We start from the raw sequence: 18,565 nt of genomic DNA on the forward strand, positions 1-18,565 counted from the left end.
CTCTAGGCGAAGCTCTGGCAGGTCACTCTGTTTCCAGCATTGTGAGATAAAAATCAACTCTCCTAAAAAGTAAACTGAATTTTTCCATTTTAGAATTCTGTTTTCAACATTAATCATCATAAAGATCAAGATCCTTACATAGAAATCCTTCCTACCATTAACGTTTGCCATCTGCAAAGGCAAACCAAATACAAGACAAGTACATGCAGCCATGCCTCAACAAGACAGAGCATGCATACCCTGCAGTGCTATAGGATGCATTCAAATGAGATCAAAGTTTTGATGGTGTGGAGTCATGTATGGGATTTTATTTTTGTGTTGTATTTACCTCCCCACTCCCCAAAGCCTGTAGACCCATCCATGAAAGCAAGAAACTGGGGCATCATTATGGGCTTTGGTTCAGCAGCAAGTTAATAGAATACCTGTTTAATGGGTCTTCTTGTATGTCTCACAACAAGCCAGAAGCAGGCCAGGTGCAGTGGCTCACACCCAGCACTTTGGGAGAGGGATGTGGGCAGATCACTTGAGGTCAGCAGTTTGAGACCAGCCTGGTCAGCATGGTGAAATCCCGTCTCTACTAAAAATACAGAAAAAAAAAAAAATCAGCCAGGCCTGGTGGCACATGCCTGTAATCTCAGCTACTCAGGAGGCTAAGGCATGAGAATCGCTTGAACCCGGGAGGCAGAGATTGCAGTGAGCCGAGGTCGTGCCACTGAACTCCAGCCTGGGTGACAGACTGAGACTCTGTCTCAAAAATAAAAATAAACAATAAAAATAAAGTAATCAGAAGCAATTGCCTACCTAGCATATATGACAACTGCAAGAAATCATTGGTTAAAAACTTTACAACAACAATATTTTTAGCAATAAGTTTCAAATTTGCATTTTTTTCATATATTTAAATGCACATTATATTTAGCATGAGGGTTAATTCAGAGAACTCCCAGGACTTTCACAAAGGCTCATGATCATCTCATTTTGTTTTGGCTGTGGTCCATGCCACGAAGCACTGTAGCACTACATATCCCTGTGTTTAAACTATAGATTCAAAATAAACAACGATGGCACAATGACTGTAAAAGTGGAGAATCCAAACCTGAATTACTTCAATTCTGTCATTCAATATGACCATGCAGAGTTTTTAAATTTGTGTTTAAATTTAAGAAAATGAAACAGAATGGCTAGAATGATCATTTTAAAACCATGCCTCAGCCCGATGCTGTGGTTCACACCTGTAATCCCAGGACTTTGTGAGGCCGAGGCAGGCTAATCACTAGAGGCTCGGGGTTTGAGACCAGCGTGACCAACATGGCAAAACCCCGTCTCTACTAAAAATACAAAAAACAAAAAGCAAAACAAAAAAACATACCCCAGTGAATATGAATCTAGGAGAAGCCTCTTTAGTTTATTCTTAAAACAAACACATGTAGTTCAGTCTACATGTGTGCTGTAGGTGGCTAGATGTAATTTATACACAAGCTATTAAAACTCCAGTCACTGGAGCAATTGTTTAGAACTTAGACTTACAAAAGATTTACTTGGGTGAGGAGAAGCATCTTATTGCTGACATTACTTAGAACTGCCTGCAGGTGGTGATAATCAAAAGCAGACTGACATCTAGTCAGTTCTATTATTATTTTAAATTCTGTACAGACAGTGCAGCCCCTCATTGCCTGCCTGTGGTATGGATAACCTTTCACCCTTGGTAAGCCTCTAGTCAGGAGGAATATGCAGGGCAATGCAGTGGGGGACTTGGGTTCTCTCTCCATTTCCTCTCCACCAGCCTTAGCCTGTTGGCTTTATCCTCGGTTTCTCCTTTCAGTCACCAGATGGCAGCTGCACATCCAACCATTACATCCACATCCCAGCCAGGATAAAGAGGGAAGGGCAAAGGGACAAAGGCAAAGGACAATAACAACCAAATTGGTCAATTTTTATAATTTGTTTTCAAAGAGCAAAATACACTTTTATTGTCATTCAACAGTTCCATGAGCTTTGACAAAGACATAGAATTGTGCAACCACCATCAAAATCAAATAGTTCACTTACCCCGCAAAATTCCCTTGTGCTGGTTCTTTGTACTTAAACCTTCCCCCAGCCCTAAGTCCTGACAACTACTGATATGTTTTCCTGCCCTATAGTTTTGTCACTTCCTGAGTATCATATAAGTGGAATTAAACAGGAGGTAACAATTGAAATCTGGCTCTTTTCGCTCAGCATAATGCCTCTCAGATTCATTCAAGTTGTTGCACATATTACTGGTTCATTCCTGTTTGTTAATTGCCAAATAGTATTTCATTGTATGGATGTACCATGGTTTATTTACGCAATCACCTGATGAAGGACACATGGGTTGTTTCCTGTTGGGGCAATTTTGTAACATTCACATGCAGATGTTTGTGTGAACAAAAGTTTTCATTTCTCTAGGATAATACCTAGGAGTGGCATTGGTAGGTCATATGATTCAAGTACATCTAACAAGTGCCAAACTGTTTTTTTTCAGAGGGACTGTACCATTTTACATTCCCTCCAGCAATGGCATGAGAGTTCCAAATGTTCTGTCTATTCACTGGTGCTGTGATTTACATATTTGTCTCCTCCAAAATTCATGTTGAAATTTAATCCCCAATGTGGCAGTATTGAGAGGTGATCGGGTCATGAGAGCTCTGCCCTCATGAATGGACTAAACCATACATGCATTAGTGGATTAATGGGTTAATATTAAATAGTTGTCACAGGAGTGGGACTTGTGACTTTATGTATTAGTCCCTATTCATAATGCTGTACAGAACTGCCCACAACTGGGAAATTTATAAAAGAAAGAGGTTTAATTGACTCATAGTTCAGCATGGCTGGGGAGGCCTCAGGAAACTTACAATCATGGTGGAAGGCAAAGAGAAGGCAAGGCAGCTTCTTCACAGGTGGCAAGAAGGAGAAGTGCCAAGCAAAGGGGGAAGAGCCCCTTATAAAACCATCAGATTTTGTGAGAACTCACTCACTATCATGAGAACAGCATGGGGAAAACTGCTCCCGTGATTCAATTACCTCCACCTGGTCTCTCCCTTGACACACAGGGTTTGGGGGGATTACAGTTCAAGATGAGATTTGGCCAGGGTCACAAAGCCTAACCATAACACTTTATAAGAAGAAGACGAGAGACCTGAACTAGCATGCTCAGCCCCCTCACCATGTGATGCCCTGCACTGCCTCAGGACTCTGCAGAGAGACCTCACAGGCAAAAAGGCACTCACCAGATGCAGCTCCTCAATCTAGGACTTCTCAGCCTCCATAATTGTAAGAAATAAATTCCTTTTCTTTATAAATTACCTAGTTTCAGGTATTCTGTTATAAGCAACAAAAAATGGACTAAGACACTGACACTTGGTATTGTCGAGTTTTTTAAATATACTTTAGCCATTCAAATAGATTTGTAATGCTATCTCGTGGCTTTACTCTATTTATTTAATGATAAGTGATGTTTAGCATATTTTCATGTGCTTATTTCCCACCTGTATATCTTCTTTGGTGAATGGTCTGTTCAAAACTTTTGCCTATTTTTAATTAGGTTGTTTCTTTCTAATTGTCACATTTTGAAAATACAGTATATATTCTGCCAGGTAAGTGATTTGGAAATATTTTCTCTTAGTCTTTGCTTTTCATTCCTTTAACAATGTCTTTCACAGAGCAAAATAAAAAACATTTATTAAAATAAATTCACTAACTTATTGTTTTATGGATTATGCTTTTCGTGTTGTATCTAAGAACTAGCTGCCTAACCCAAAGTCACAAAGATTTTTTTCTCCCATTTCCTTCTAAAAACTTTATAGTTTTATATTTTACATTTTCATATATGATCTATTATGAGTTTATTTTTGCATAAGGTGTGAGGTATTGGTCAAAGTTCAGTTTTGTGCATATGGATGTCCAATTTTCCCACCATCATTTGTTGGAAAGACAATTTACCTTCCATTGAATTACACACCTGTGTCAAAAATTTATTGATGATATCTGTATGGATGTGTTTCTATACTTTCTATTCAGTCTTATTGACCTATGTCTCTGTTTTGACACAAAAAACACATTGTCATGAATATTGAAGCTCTATCATTAAGTCTTAAAATGCAAATCCTTCATCTTTGCTTTTTTTCAAAATTGTTTTGGCTATGCTAGTTCCTTTGCCTTTCCACATAAATTTTATACTCAGCTATGGGATATCTACCCAAAAAAGTTATTCTGGTATTTATATTGAAATTGTGTTAAACCTATGTATTAATTTGGGAGAAATTGACATTTTAAACAATACTGAGTTTTCCAAACCATGAACTTGGCATATCTCTCCAGTAATTTAGGTATTTTCTTTCTTTCATCAAGGTCTGCCATTTTGAGCATTCTTTGAGAACATCTTACACATAATTTGTTAGATTTGTACCTATCTCTTTTTTTTTTTTTTTTTTGGAGATACTGTAAATTATACTTAAACTTTTTTTTTTGTTTCCAACTGTTCATTGCTGTTTTCTAAAACTGTGCTTCTTTGTTTGGGGATTTTTGCACATTGGCTGTGGCCCTGCTAAACTCACTCAGTTTCAGAGATTTTTTGTGTATTCCTTGAGATTTTCTATGTAGACAATTAGGTCATCTAAAAATAATAACCATTTTCTTTCTTCTTTTCTGGTCTGTATGAATTTTGTTTCTTTTTCTTGCCTTATTGCACTAGCTAGAACTTTCAGTAAAATATTGAAGAGGACTGGTGTTAATGGATGTCATTTCCTTGTTCTTAATCTTTGTGGGAAATCAGTCTTTTATCATTGCTTTAATCTTCATCATTCATCATTAACCTTTTTCAGAAAGGCATTTAAAGAAGTTCCTTTCTATTATTAGTTTGCTGAGAGTTTTTATCATAAACAGATGTTGAATATTGTCAAATGCTTTTTCTGCATCTGTTGATATTATCATGCAGTTTTTCTTCTTTAGTCTGTTTACATTATGGATTATATTGATTGATTTTCTAATGTCAAACCAGCCTTTCATTCCCTGCATAAGCCCCACCTATTTGTAATATAGAATCATTTCTCTATATTGCTGGATTCAATTAACTAATATTTTGTTGAGAGTCTTTACAACTTTGTTCATAGGGACATTGGTCTCTGGTTTTCTATTCTTGTGTTGTTCTGACTTTATTCAGTGAGTTCATGCTCACTGAATCTTTCTTCTATCATCTCCATTCTCTTATTAAGAGGCCCAAATTAATTTTAGAAATTTCTATTATTGTATTTTCAGTTATAAAATTTCCATTAGTTTCATTTTTACAGTCTCTATTTGCTGACAACTTTTATTTTTTCATTCATTTCAATAACATTTGAGCATAATTAAATAGTTGCTTTAAATATTTGCTAATTCCAACAACTGTGTCACCGTGGGAGTGGTGCCTCATTTTTTTCTTGAGAGTTACCGATATATTCCTGGTTCTTTGTATCTCAAGTAATTATATCCCAGCTCTCTCAAATATTTTACTATGAGAATTTGGAAACTGTTAATATGCTTTGGAGAATATTGTTGTTGTTGTTGTTGTTATTTTTTTTAAATAGGCAATTAATCCAGTTGGGTTCCGAATGCAAGTCCCACCCTGCTTTCTTTGGGCTTTGGTTGCAATGTTACTCTTCTTTTCTAAGTGTGTGTAGTGCTTATCTGGCCCACCTACCATACATACCATTAGGAGCCAATCTTATACTTGGGTGATGGTCTACAATGCAGGTCAGTTCTCAAAGCTCTGTTGCTTTGGGTCAGTTTCATACATGCAAATTCAGTATAATCCCATGGCTTCACACACAGATTTATTAATAAAAGATTTCTTCATTTTTTTTTCGGGTTTTTTTTTTTTTGTTTTTTGTTTTTTGTTTTTTTTGAGATGGAGGTTTGCTTTTGTTGCCCAGGCTGGAGTGCAGTGGCATGTTGTCAGCTCACTGCAACTTCCACCTCCTGGGTTCCAGCAATTCTTCTGCCTCAGCCTCCTGAGTAGCTGGGACTACAGGTGCCCACCGCCACACCTGGCTAATTTTTTGTAGTTTTAGTAGAGATGGGGTTTCATCATGTTGACCAGGCTGGCCTCGAACTCCTGATCTCAGGTGATCCTTGGCCTCCCAAAGTGCTGGGATTACAGGCGTGAGCCACCATGCCCAGCCCAAAGTTCTTAAGTTTCTTCTTCTCTGTGACTCTCCTTTACTTTCAGCCTCCAAAGAGCTCCTTTCTTCATGCTCTGGCTAGGAAGTGAAGGCTTTAGCTATCACATACTTATCTTGACTAGATTCATATTAAAAGTGGCAAGAGGAAAAATAAAAGAGCATTCCCTCTCATGTATACTTTTCAGACTCTGGAGGACCCTGGAGGACCCCTTTCCCAGTTCCTCTGGTCGGAGAGAAAGGTTTTCTTCCAGAGTTTTTGGTGCTGTGGGGTCATCCCTGTCATCATTCCTGCCATGATGACTGGAGTGCAGCAATGTGGCTTGGGTTAGACTTGGGGCAGGGCCAGAAAAGAGAAAGAATAATATATGGAAAATGCTTCCTTACACTTTTTGTCCTGCAGGGGCCTCCTTCTCCAGTGCATTAATCAGAAAGAGAGAGTTCTTCTTGGAGCTTTTTCTGTTTCCCATTCTGGAATTAGTGTTGCACCAGAATCTAAGCCAAGATCCTATGGGAGAAAAGAAAAGAGGGGGAGCTCACCATAGTACATATCACTCCTTGAGTTTTGATTCCCTCCTCCTCTCCCCTGCAACCCATCTATTATTACTTTTATTATTACCCATCTATTTATTACTTTTCAGAGTCCCAGGTAGTTCTTTTGTGTGTTCTGCTCAAAGTTTTTCACTGTGCAGTCATGCACCATATAAGTCAGCAATGGACCACATATATGAAGGTGGTCCCATAAGATTATAACACTTTATTTTACTGTACCTTTTCTATGTTTAGATACATAAATACTTATCATTGAGTTACACTTGCCTACAGTATTCAGTACAGTAAAATGCTACACAGGTTTGTAGCCTAGGAGCAATAGACTGTACCACATAGCCTAGGTGTGTAGTAGGCTCTACCATCTAGCTTTGTGTAAGTACACTCTATGATGTTCACAGAATGCTGAAATTGCCAAACAATGCATTTTGCAGAATGTATCCCATTGTTAAGTGATACATGACTTTTTTGTGGGAGAGATAGGGTACAGTGCGTTTTCTCCATTTTAGTTGGACCCAGAAGAACCAATCTGTTTCTTTATAAAGGGGAAGCAAAGCCTGTTTTGGGAACTCAAGAGAACATTCAATCTCTTTAGCCATTGCACAGTCTCTCTATGTCCCATGCCTATGGCCACCTCTGGCTTGCAGTTGGCTAGAGAGAGGGAAGCTGGGGTTGGATCAGCCAACAGCACTGTCAGCTCCACACAGTGATGCCTGGTCCAAGTGCTTGGGCACAATGGCACTAAAATTCTCATTCCAGCTGATTATCTATCTCTATGTTCTGAGCCCCCTTCTCAGAAAACAAGTGTCCAGGCTAGGTCATTCATTTGTATTCATTATTTTCAATGGCAAACTTTGTCAGGTCCTTGTATTCAAAATGGATGGGCGTTTATAGAATGGTAGAGAACAAAAAAAAGGAAGAGGAAGGGGTGAGAAAAGGTTATTAATTGTAAACTTTTCATGCTATGCATTTAAAACTTTTTAAAATTTTACTCTTTGGTGTGAAAATATTTCTAAAGTGTTTGCGTCCATTTCCTGGCTTTGATAATGACAAACAAACCACTATCATAATATCTTTCCTGCCTGAGAGCTATGGATCCTGTGATGGTTAATTTTATGTGTCAGCATGGGTAGGCTATGGTGTCCATTTGTTTAGTTAAACACTATTCTAGATGTTGCTGTGGGGGTGCTTTTCAGACGTGATTAACATTTAAATCAGTAGACTTTGAGTAGAGCATAGTACCCTTCACAATGTGGGTGGGCCTCATCCAATCATTTGAAAGTTTTAAGAGAAAAGACTGAGTTCTCTGAGCAGGAAGAAATTCTGCCTCCAGACTGCATTTGAACTCAAGACCACAACATCAGTGGACTCCTGCCAAAACTTCCAAACTGCTGGCCTGCCCTGCATGTTTCAGACTTGCCAGCCTCTACAATCATGTAAGCCAATTCCTTAAAATCGCAATGAATTAGTTGGTAGATAGATAGATAGATAGATAGATAGATAGATAGATAGATAGATAAACAAATAATCTATAGTTTAATGAAGTTTTTTGGTAAAATAATGCCCAATATTGTAGACACATCTCAGATATTTTGTTGGTTGGTTATGGGTTGTTCATGGAATGAAGAGATTTTTGCCCTGCATAAGACAATTGCGGCGTTCCTCCACTGAAAATATCTTCTGTCTTGGCCCTACTTTAAATCATTCACTCTTCTCCATACCTTATCCTCTGCCCCAAGGAGAAGCCTTAACTCCTGTGAATCAATTAACCAGTATTTATTACAAATTATTATTTATTATAAGCCCATCACTCTGATTGGGCAATCATACTTTTTTGGTAAACGATTCACCGTGAATTAACTCAAGTAGAAAAAATACTTTCTGAAAGTTGGATCAGTTGGAAATTTCACTTATTGTAATAGTGAAATTACAATAAGTAAGTAGTTTTAAGAGACCAAAGTAAGCAGTTTTAAGAACATAGGAGTTTTTCCTCACGTATTAAGGGGTAAGCATTATTTTTAGAGACTTGATAATATCAGAGCCAGTTTCTGTGATCCTCTCAGCCCTTCCTTTATACTCCAAAATAACTGCTGCAATTCTAGCCATTATGTCTGCTTTCCAAACAGGAGGAAGGAGAAAGGGGGAAGGGCAAAAGGATGTAGCACCCAATTGAGTGAGCCTTTCTAAAGAACTTTAACCGAAGCTCCTCTCAAAAACTTCCATGAGTGTGTAGTTGGCCACCTCTATCTACAAGAATGAAGGGAAATTTTAGCTAAGCAAGTTGCCATCGCTGATAATATAGAAATGTGTAGAGATCTGGAGAGAAGAGAGAATGGTCAAAGCCTAGGATATTGGTGGAAGAGAAGGGAGAGAAAAGAATTGATAAATAAGCAGGGTCAGCTCAGGAAGAGCTTAGTTTCCATGCTGAGGAGTGTGGCTGTTACCCTGGGAGCAGCAAAAGCCATTGAGGGCGTTACACAATGGGCAATACAATTAGATTGGCATTTTAGAGTACCCCCCTCACTTGCATAGGTCAGAGGCAGCAAGACAAGAAAGTCATTTCTGGTGTACTCATGTCCTTGCAATAACCATTGAGATCCACATCTCCCTGGTTCAGAGAGTGGCATAAATGTTACCCTGGGACTCCAGCCTTGTCCCTAAACCAGTTGAGCAGGGCAGGTGACGGCTGCTACCATGGACAGCTCTAAAACTGTTAGGATAGCTCCTACTGTTCCAATAGGAGCCTCCCTGCGGCTGTGGCCCAGCCCCAGAGATGCCTGATATATCATCATGAAGCCTTGTCCAGGCTGCATTCAGACAGGCCCATCTTAGTACCACGTATTTGCCTGAGAGAACACAACTCAGCTGTAGGCTCCAGTACAAAGTGCAGCTTTCAAGCCTGATCCAGCCCCTCCCTACCAGCCCTATCTATTGAGTAGTCAATCAGGGCCTAAGTAGGAAGCACCATGAAGGCAGCCATTCCTCACTCTCTGCCCATAGCTCCAGAGCTCTGACCCAGCTCCTGGGCCCTGGAAGAGTGAGGCTCAGGACAACTCTCCATTCAGACAGGCTGTGTCCTGGGGAAGGTCCTAGGTCCTAACTATTTCACCCACTCCAGCCCAGGCATAAGTGTGCCCCTCTGAAGAAATTCACCCTAGCCCAGAATTAAATGTGCAACCACAGTGGTGAAGTGGGAATCCTGAAGTCCATGCTGATGTGTGTAGTAGGGGTGTCAGATGCCACGGTGAGGCTGGAGACATGGGAGCCTGCAGCGTGGTCACTCCAGCCTCTCCCCGCCTCTCCAGGGAGAAGCAGAGGATAGTCTCTCCAGGGACCTCCAAAAACACTCCCTGGGCCATTGCAGTCAGAGTCACAGGGCTGCCTGTGGCAACAGGGTGCTTCATTATGGAGAGAAGGCTCTTTGTGCCTCCCTTGGCGTAAACCCAGCCCAAGATGTCATTCTTCACTCAGTTCGGATTCCCTAAATGCTCAAGTTGAATCCCAGCTCCGCCCGCCTCTGACTAGTCCTGTGGCCCGTTCTAGTCACTGACTTCTTTCTGCCTCCATTTCCTCATCTCTAAACTTGGGTTAATAACAGTGCCCACCTCAGGGGCCTCTCCTAAGTGTTAAATGAGACTTCATTGGCAGAGCACGAGGCATGGGGCCTGCACAGAGGACCCACTCCCGGCCCCGACCTGTGTGAGTGTGTGACGCACTAGAAATGAAACCTTTCACTGGACCTGACTACACAGCCTCTCAGTGATAAGGACATTCTGACTGGCTCACCCAGAGCCTTGTCTCCAGGAGCAGCCTATTAAGATGCACAGGCCCAGGTACGGAAACCCGCCAACCAAGTTCATCCCTCAGATGGGCTGGTACTTCCCAGCAGTAGAGGAGGCAGCATCTACCCATGATACAATTTGAATCATCTAAAATTCTCTTTATAAGTAAAATACAGACAACCACAATAAAACAAAATCAAGAACCTTGCAGGGAAGCCTCACCTGCTATTAGCAATTGCCTGAAGCTCCTCCACTAGACACTGCGCTTCTCATGCACCCCTGCGAAACATGACTCAGAAGATGCTCCTTTTCACCCTCCCTCTGTCCCCTACCCCTCACCCTTCCCATGGAATTAGGGGGTAGCTGGTGGCAACTGAGGTTTGAAGGTCACCCCAAGCTACCCTGCTGTCACAATATAATTCCAAGTGGCAGCTGTGGGAGCAGATGGAAGCCACTGCAGCTAGTACGAGCGAGGCCAGAAGTCAAACGCAAGAGCAGCCGTAGATGGTGTTTTCAGAAGCTAAGTTGGCCCACAGATGTAGTATCTGTCACACTCAGATGTTTTTATATGATTAAATTTATTACTGATATTTTTAAAGTAGGTGATTTTATATAAGAATCTAGATTTGTGGCTTTTCTTAAAAAAAGATTGAAGAGCCAGGATTACCTGGACCCAAAGAGAGGCTGCCCTCACCAGTCTTTCGCAGGTACTGCCAGGCCTCCCTCATCCATCCTCAGGATCTTCTGAACCCTACAGACCCCCCAACCTTCTAAAGAGTTTGAGTTTAAAGGGGATGTATCTGCTAAAGGGGTTTTCTTTGCTTGTGTAAACAAAGATGAAACTGGGGGAAACTGGAAAAGTCAAGTTTCTTTGTATGAGAAAAGGGGAGACAGTCCTTCGAGGGCGGCCCAGAAGCGTGAAGGGTGGGGGACTGAGGAAGAAAGAAAGGACGCAGCAAGGAAGATAAGGGAGGCAGCAGCCATAGGAAGAATGTTAAAAACATAAGGTATTATTACAAGAGGATTTGGTGAAGTTTGCTGCCTGGTATATGATGTAATCAGTTTCAATTTTATTAAAAAGAAAGAGAGAAAGGGGATAGGGAGAGAAGGAGGAGGAAGGAAGAATGAGGAAGAGGAGGAGGAAAGAGAAGAGGAGCAAGAGGGAAGAAAGAAGAGAGGGGAAAGACTTCAATAAAACCCTTTGCTGCTCTACAGTGTTTTGTGGTGGTGGGGAGTATGTGTGTATGTTGGGGAGTGTGTGTGTGTGTGTGTGCACGCGCACGCATGCACATGTGTATGTTTGATTCCATGTGTTGAGACTTCAAGAAAACCCAGGTATATTCAGATTTTACAATGTCTGGAACACTAACCAGCCAGGCAAAGAGACGGAAATGTTAGCACCACCTGCCCCCTGTTGCACCTCCTGCAAATCCCTTTCTTCTTCAGGAGGACCCGGGGCGGCATCACAAGGTCTGTCCTTGACCTCCCTGGGTCAGTGGTAAGATAACTGGAGAAGTGGAGTTTCCCAGATTTGGGTAAGCTCCTCCATTCCCTTCACCCCTCCTGCCCCTGACCCTTTATCCCGAGGACAAAAATAGAAACCCTCCAAAGGCTTCCAACGAACCCCCAAAGTAAGCCTGAGAAGCTCAGAACTCCTTACTTTTGATGTGCAGAGGGGAGGAGAGAAGGAGCAAGATTTTTAGTGATGGGTATTTCAGGCTGCTTCCCCTGGAACTGCACCCCAGCCTTCCGGGCCCCAGACAGGCTTCTGCTTGTCTACAGCCTAGGTAGCCTTGAATGGCAGTGGGCAGGGAGCTTGGGACCTTGGCACATGAGAGTCGGGGTGCCCAGCACCCTCTATTTCATCCCTAGCCCCAACCCAGGGGTAAGTTCTGCCTTCAGACATACCAGTGGCAGCTGATATTGGACCCCATTTCTGCCACAATTCCAGTTGTTGGTGTGTGTATCACCCATTCACACTGTTGCTTTGTCATTTAAGTTGACTAAGGGGAGAGGAGCAGAGTGCGTGTGTATGTGAGTGCACACACACCCACACACTCACATACCATTGATGCTGATTAAAGGTTTATGAGAAGCAAGAAAATCTGATAGGATTTGGGCAGAATCCGACCAGTTTTAAGTTTTCCATCCCTAAGCCGTTAAGTCCTCACAAGCCGTTATTTTTGTCCTTGATGTTGAAGGGAGACTAAGTTGGGGAATGTAAATGGCAAGGCCCAGAGTTGCTGAGACGATTATCAGATTTGTGTAAGATTTATTCTGCTCTTTAAAAAAGATCATGCACGCGTCCTCAACTTTCTCTCTCTCTCTCTCTCTCTCTCTCTCTCTGGTTTTCTGCAACCCCAGCTTGCAGAGAGATCATCAGAAAATTTAACTTTCAAGTGAGGATCATGAGCCAGAGAGTGCAGGACTCCACACTGGGGCAGATGACCTGGGGATTCCAGAAGCTTTCAGGAATCTTTCAGATTTCTCAGGGGCAACCCTGTCTGTAGGACGGGTAAAAGCACAAGCCCATGCCTCCAGAGAGAAACTTCACAGTTCGCCTAAGTTTAACATCTAGTGATTCATTCTCGTGTGTAGGGGTCTTCTGATCCCCGGGAGCTCCTTCAAAGGCAAACTCCCATACAGAGGGCATTTCTGAGGACTGAAAGCAGGTGATAATAGTAAGTACTGCTTTTTTAGCATTTAGTGCTAACTTTGGCATTTTGGCCAACCATCAAACACTCTCTTCCATTATCTCACCCCTCCACCCACAGCCCCGTGTTGTCAGTCCCCTTTCCCAGCAAACTTGGGGACAAGTTGACTTGTCATCATCATTTGCACGTCCCCACTTTACACTCTCTCCACAGTCCACTCTACTAGGGCATTGGCTGCACATGTCACCAAAACCAGTCTTGTCAGTGTCACCGAAAACTCCCACATTGCAAGATACAAAGGTCATTTTTCGGTCTCTTGTACTGAGCCTCTCCTAGAAGCATAAGGTCCCCGGCTTCCTTGGCACTTCCCCCGCCAGGATCTCCTCCTCTTTGGGGCTGCTCTTGCCATAGTTCACCCACTGCCCTCTCCTTCTACCACTCTGTCGAGTACTGGTGCACCCCAGGGCTCAGTCCTAGGCCCCATTCATCCCTCTATCCATGTGTACTCCTGCAGTCCTATGGTTTACACACCACGCATTTACCAATGCCTTTATATAGTTCTCCCACCCAAACCCCTCCCTGAGCTCCAGCCAGAATCACGTATGCAACTGCCTACCTGACCTCCCTACTCAGATATATTACAGATCACTCAGCTGGTAGCTGGCTGAGGCAGGACATAAAGTAACTTCAGGTAGATCTGATCTCGAGGCCTGCATTCTTAATGACTCCTGGACTAGAATCCAAGGAGACGGCTATAAACTCTCTGAGAGAAGAGGCATGTCCACTCCAAAGATCTACCCAATGGTCTAGGACAGACTTATTCCATCACTTCTCATGCTGTGAGAAATCTGTCATTGTGGGATTTCCCCACTTAAGTATGACTAAGTTTTTACCTTTCCTGCAATTTTCAAACAGGGCAGATATGTCGGGGTAACATGGAGTCACAAACACCTGGTACGTCTGTGTCTTCCCAGAGTGTAAACTCTGCTCAAACGTGGACGCAGAAAGGCAGGCAGCAGGAGAAATCATTTTCCTACAAAGAGAAAACAGATGCATTGTGGAAGAGAAAATGAGATACACCTTTTTGTAATTTAAAAAGCAAGACTTCAAACTTGAGGTAGACACCTTAGCCTTCTGCCACAGATTCAAAGGATGTAAGGTAGAACTCCAAAGAGCTTAAGTCCTGACCCCTAGAAGCTTGTTTCTAATATCTGCCTCCATTAGCCTTCATCTTAAACCAGAAAGGTGGTATGAACACTCAACAAACTGTCAGTGTACTTTGGAAGGGGCAGATAAAAGGGGACATTTTTGCCATGCCTCTGATGTCTTTAGCTAAGCCAAATAAATCTGGAAAGAAAAATTAAATATTTCCCTAAAACCTCACAGGAGAAAAAAAGAAAAAGCCTTTCAGAAGTCCCCAGAGAAACAAGAAATGACTATTTCCAAAACAAAGTTTGATTTGGAATTATAAGAAGCTAGAGGTAGTTTTGAAAACCAGTGAACACTCATTAACTTAATCAGGCTTAGCAAAGCAGAGACAGAAATGTAGATCTGAAGTTGCCCCTGGATAGCCTGGCCAGCAGAATAAAACCCAGAGGCAGAATCAATTTTTTTTTCCGTCAGATTAAAGCTGCAGCGTCTCTCAGTTGAAGGCAGAGGTATAAAGTCAAAGACTCCAGAAGTTCTTGGAAAATGATACGTCAATCCCTTGCCAAATGATTCAGAGGCAACTTCAAATTCCTGTTTCTATCTCTACCTCTCTGATTACTTTAACAAGCACTTTCTGATTGGACCTTGGTAATTCCAGCAAACCAAGACTTTTCATAGGTAAGCATAATTTATAATAGCCTTAGACACCACTCCTCCATCACAGTCATCTTTGTCATCATGAGTTTCCAAAGCAACAGGAGGTGAGTACACTTAGCCCTCCCTGGAGTTTATATGTAGCCTGTAGTTTAACTATAACATTAGTTGATTTGCATCCTACATGGTTATGCTATGGTAGGGGCAGAATTCTGGAGTCGGTCCTCCTGGGTTTGAGTCTTAGCTCTACAGCTTCCTAGCTGACTTATCTTGGGCAAGTTATTTCATCTCTTTGAGCCCCAGTTTTTTCATCTAAGAATGATGATAATAATAATATCTATCTGATAAGGTTGGTGAGAGGATGAACTGAGATACAGCAGGAAAGTATTTGGTGCTGTGTCTAAGGCACAGCAAGTAATTCAATAAGCAGAAGCTATTGCTGTTACTAGAGGTTTCTTAGTCAGAGGAGTCTGACTTTGTCATAGCCATTTTCTAATCCATGGTGTTGAGTTCACGCCTCATATGTACAAAGTGTTGGTCAGGAACTCTTTGATAATGTCTGTGATCTGTACATTTTACAGGACTTCACCTCACCCTCATAGGTTACTGGCAACTTCGCGTCCCTTGAATTCCTGTTCAGGGAGAAGAGCAAGTCCTTCCTTCAGGGACTGGAGAATGACAACCTTCACAGAAACCAGAGCTAGAGACCGAGGACTCAGACTGTAGACTGGGAATAGGCGAACTACAGCCAGGGGCCAAATCCCTCCAGCCACACTAAAAAAAAAAAAAAAAAAAAAAAAAAAAAAAACCAGCTTTATTGGGGTACATTTGACATACAAAAAAACTGCACACATTTAATGTATACAGTTTGATGAGTTTGGGTACATGCATACAGCCATGAAACTATCACCATAATCAAGGTAATAAACATATCCAGCACCTCCAAAATTTTCCTTGTGCCCCTTTATTGTTTTTGTTTTTGTAGTAAGAGCATTTATCAAGATATCTACCCTCTTAATCTTTTAAGCGCACAACAGTCTGGTTACCTAGAGGCACATTGCTCTACAGCAGATCCCTAGAACTTACTCATCTGGCATAACTGAAACTTTATACCCGTTGAACAGCAGTTGTTCACTTCTCTTTCCCTAGCCTGTGGTAACCACCATTCTACCCTCTGCTTCTATGAATTTGGCTATGTTAGATACCTAACATAAGTAGGATTATGCAGTATTTGTTTTTCTAGTCTGCTTATTTCACTTAGCATAATGTCCTCCAGAGTCCCCCATGTTGTCACATACAGCATTTTCTTCTTGGTTTTTTTTTTTCTTTTTTTTTTTTTTTTTTTTTTTTTTGAGACGGAGTTACCCTCTTGTCACCCAGGCTGGAGTGCAGTAGTGCAATCTCGGCTCACTGCAACCTCCGCCTCCCTGGTTCAAGCGATTCTCCTGCCTCGGCGTCCAGAGTAGCTGGGATTACAGGCGCCCGCCACCATGCCCAGCTAATAGTTTTATTTTTCGTAGAGATGGGTTTCACCGTGTTAGCTAGGATGGTCGCAAACTCCTGACCTTAAGTCATCCACCCGCCTTGGCCTCCCAAAGTGCTGGGATTACAGGCGTGAGTCACCGCACCTGGCCTTCTTTTTTAATACTAGATAATATTGCATTGAAAGTATATTTGTATATTTTATTTACTTATTCAGCCATTCATGGACATTTAGGTTTTTGTCATATCTTGGCTACTATGAATAATGTCCGGCACTTATTTTTGTAAATAAAGTTTTAATGGAGCATAGCCACACCCATTCCTTTACAAATAGTCATCTACGGCTGCTTTCAGGCTACAACAGCGGAATGGAATAGCTGCTTTTAGAGACTCTCTCACAAGCAAAGTCTAAAATGTTTCCTATCTGGATGCTTGTGATAAATGCAGAATCCTGGGTCCTATCCCAGACTCTCAGAATCTAAATGCCTGAGATGCGGCCCAGGAGACTGCATTTAAACAAAAATAACAACACTCCTCCAGGTGCATCTTAAACCTATCAGAGATTTAATGTGAGACATAGAATGTGAGAATCTTTGTTCTTGATTCCTGAGGTTATATCTTATTCAAACATAAACCTCGCTACATAATGTCCAGCATGCAGTGGGTGTTCAAAAGACACCTGCTTGTTACATTTTGAAAAACCTGTTACTGTCAATGTCCCAGAGCCCACTGAGATTCAAACTACCCAATCCTAAGCCTGCACACCCTGCCTCACTTATTTCTTCCTGCAGAAACTGCAGTAAAGGCTCTTGCACACAGTCCCCTCAACTCCCTCTTTCCCTCAGCCTCCTGACTGACGCTGGTGCCTCTGTGGCATGCCATGCCCCCTCTCCTCTTGGGAATATTGGGTAACAAATTGTCTTCTCAATGACAATCACCTCCTGATCTGTTGGCCTTACTACACCTCAAATTTTCTTTTATTACACTATATTTTAAAACAACACCACCCCTCCCTGTCTGACAGATGCCTCAGTACCTTCTCCTCATGCATATGTTCTGCCTCTCTCTCTGCTGTTCCCCTAGGACACAAACATACTCAGGTTGCTCCCCTGCATTTAGAACATTTTAACCTCTGCTCGCTCCTATCTCCCCTGCCCTTTCCAATCAAGTTTCCCAATGTTTTGTGTGTACTCTCTGCCTCGTCCTCCATTCAGTCATCCAGCCCTTCCAACCTCTGCTCCACCAGAACTGTCCTGGCAAAAGGCACTGATTCTTTATGGCTAAATCATATGGCACATCTCCAACTCACTGGACCGGGCCACTGCATGTGACACCACTGTCCGCCCACTCCTCTTCACTGTCTCCTCTGTGCCCTGCCCACCCTCTCCTCTGCATCCTGCCCACCTCCTCCTCTGTGCCCTGTCTGCCTTGTCCTCTGTGCCCTGCCCACCCTCTCCTTGGCACCCTGCCCACCACCTCTAGGGACCCTTGTCTGGTTCTCCTCTAGACCTCTGTCGACTTCCTTTATTTAGTTCTGTTTTGTTCTCTCTCGACTTCCGGAGCCGATTTCTTTATTCGAGCCGATTTCGATTTTTCTGACTTTGAGCCGAGTTTTTCGAAGTTTCCGAGCCGGTTTTTCGATTCGAGCCGATTTTTCGCGAGCCGACGACTTTTCCTTTTGAAATTTTGACGACTTTTTTCGACGAGCCGATTTGCCGACGAGCGATTTTTTGTTCGACGATTCGAAAACCGCTGAGCCTGAGCCGATTTCTTTTCTCGACTTTTGAGTCGATTTCTTTGCCGGATCGAGTCTTTCGATCTTTGAGTTTGTTCTCTCGGTTCGAAAATGATGACGAGCCTGAGCCGATTTTTCGGATTTTGTTTATTTTTCGATTTCCGGAGTTGATTTTGATGACGCGATGATCTGAGCCGACGCGACGTCGATGCTGATTTTGCCGAGTTTCGAGATTTTTTCCGGAGCTGGATTTCTCGAGTCGACGCGCGAAATTTATATTTCGACGCGATTTTTTTCCGATGATTGACGATTTTTCTTTAGCCTTTGAGCCGATTCCTCTTGACCCTCACCTCTCCTCTGTGTCCTGTCTGCCCTCTCCTCTGC

At 42.3% G+C, this 18,565-nt stretch overlaps 1 long non-coding RNA gene across 1 annotated transcript; it reads right to left on the reverse strand.

The window, feature by feature from the left end:
• Window positions 1–555: 555 nt before the first annotated feature.
• LOC116271476 lies at window positions 556–15,738 on the reverse strand. Its single transcript, XR_004180068.1, has 3 exons — window positions 14,055–15,738; window positions 6,564–6,684; window positions 556–577 (listed from the first exon to the last, which is right to left on the reverse strand). It is a non-coding gene; the product is annotated as an uncharacterized LOC116271476 (long non-coding RNA).
• Between the last annotated feature and the right edge of the window lie 2,827 nt (window positions 15,739–18,565).

This window comes from Papio anubis, chromosome 19 (genome assembly GCF_008728515.1).
Source record: "Papio anubis isolate 15944 chromosome 19, Panubis1.0, whole genome shotgun sequence".
Taxonomy (NCBI): Eukaryota; Metazoa; Chordata; class Mammalia; order Primates; family Cercopithecidae; genus Papio; species Papio anubis.